Source organism: Mandrillus leucophaeus, unplaced genomic scaffold (genome assembly GCF_000951045.1).
Source record: "Mandrillus leucophaeus isolate KB7577 unplaced genomic scaffold, Mleu.le_1.0 Scaffold27, whole genome shotgun sequence".
Lineage (NCBI taxonomy): Eukaryota > Metazoa > Chordata > Mammalia > Primates > Cercopithecidae > Mandrillus > Mandrillus leucophaeus.
In genome coordinates this window covers 2,967,859-2,969,994 of record NW_012102809.1, presented here as the reverse complement: position 1 = coordinate 2,969,994, position 2,136 = coordinate 2,967,859, and positions in this window count along the sequence as shown.

Sequence of the window (2,136 nt, the reverse complement as noted above, 5' to 3'; positions counted from 1 at the left end):
AGCTCATGCCTGTAATCCCACCACTTGTGGGAGGCCGAGGCGGGCAGATCACGAGGTCAGGAGATCGAGACCAGCCTGACCAATGTGGTGAAACTCTATCTCTACTAAAATTGCAAAAATTAGCCAGGCATGGTTGCGTGCGCCTGTAATCCCAGCTACTCCGGAATCTGAGGCAGGAGAATTGCTTGAACGCGGGAGGCAGAGGTTACGGTGAGCCCAGATCCCGCCACTGCACTCCAGGCTGGGCAACAAAGTGAGACTCTGACTCAAAAAAAAAAAAAAAAGAAGTAAAGGAAATAGAGAGGGAGGGAGGGGGAGGGCGAAGGGGAGGGAGAGAAGGGGAGACAGGAAGAGAAGCAAAGATAGCAATTCTTAAGGCCTGTTATCTATTACTTACCCTTGCCTTGGCTGCAAACACAGCTGAGTCCTAATGCAGACGTTTCCAAATCCCCTCTCCCGCCTCAACAGTGATCTCTCCTCCCACTTCGAGAGTTTAATTCAGTGCTGCTTTCACTTTATGCCCCCATGAAAACAGGAAAACAGTTTGCAGCTTTATCATAACCTTGCTTATGTCTGTTGTTCTGTGTCTCAAATACCCTGTCCTCAGGGCGGCCCACCAGCACTGGCCGGCCTCCAAGCTCCCGGGCCTCTGCTCACGTACAGCTCCTGACCTGCCCTGCCTCTGAGTTACTGTGGGTCCCTGCCCACTCGAGAGCACACAGCCAGTCTCACCCCCAATTTTAAAATGGCAGCCCCCTTGCCTTTTTTTATAGACAGGTGCTTTCCCATCCTTAAGTGACTTTTTGGTGAACAGGTCATAAAGTTTCCTGTCATGGCATGGGGTGGAGGGGACAGCCCTCAGAGAGGGGTGTGGGGACCGTGGCTGGCGGTCACACGTCACACTGGTCCCTCCCACCTACAGCCTTGCCCTTTGCAGATGACTCAGGTGGGGAAAGCTCAAAAGGAAGGCCACAGTCTGGATGCCCCACCCCACACGCAAAGTCCAGCTTTTCAGGGAAAGCAAGCAGGGGATGCTTCAGGGGACTTTGCTGAGGCCAACCTTAGGCATCTTTTTTGAAAAGACATTTGTGCCCCTTTGCTCATTTTTTTCATGATCAAGGCGGGTACTCCCAGGCTGCCCGTGGTGGACCCCTTTCCTTGTACCCCGCCAACCTTGTCCTCTGGCTTCCAGCAGGTCCACTCCTCTTTCCTGCTTCCTAAACCTCGCTCAGAGCCTGCAACCCTCTCGCCCTGGCCCAAACTCCCAGACACAGATTTGGAGCAGCGCAGCCAATGCTGTTTTCTTTATGTGACTTCCTGGGACACTGCTTAGTGCCTCCTCCCATGTCTTCCTCGGGCTCCAGCATCTCTCAGGGCTCACAGAGGCCCCTCTTTCTCCAACGGGACTTCTTGGTCTGTTTCACAGGCCAGGAGTGTTCAGATACATCCCTGCCGTGTGTTTCTTCCACAGCAGTCTGGCCTGCCCATGAAGAGCCTCCGTGTGAGCAAATTGAAAATAGGGCTTCCGGCCCTAACCTTCCATGGAAACGGCTGTGGTTTCAGTCTCCATAAAGGTTACTTGCTCTCTTTCTGAAAATCCAAAAGGACAGTGTTAACTCTGTACAAATTGCACTGGCCATTCGGTCTTAGTGTAAACTTTTTGGACCATGTTTCATTTTCATTTTGAGATGAAAGAAAATATCAAAGCCTCCTAGCATTTTGAAAGTACTCAAATATCAAGTGCAAAACTGCTGATGGGATCAAAGATGCCGACTAAATTCTTGGCCAGTAAGATAAGACTCTTTCTTGTCAGCTGACCAGCAATACGTGAATATGTGCAGGGTAGCTGATAATCTATGAAATTATCAGCCGGGCACAGTGACTCATAGCTGTAATCTCAGCATTTTGGGAAGCCAAGGTGGGCAGATCACCTGAAGTCAGGAGTTTGAGACCAGCCTGGCCAACATGCTGAAACCCTGTCTCTGCTAGAAATACAAAAATTAGCCAGGCGTGGTGGCGGGCACCTGTAGTCCCAGCTACTTGGAAGGCTGAGGCAGGAGAATGGCTTGAACTCCGGAGGTGGAGCTCCCAGTAAGCCAAGATCGTGCCACTGCACTCCAGCCTGGGCAACAGAGT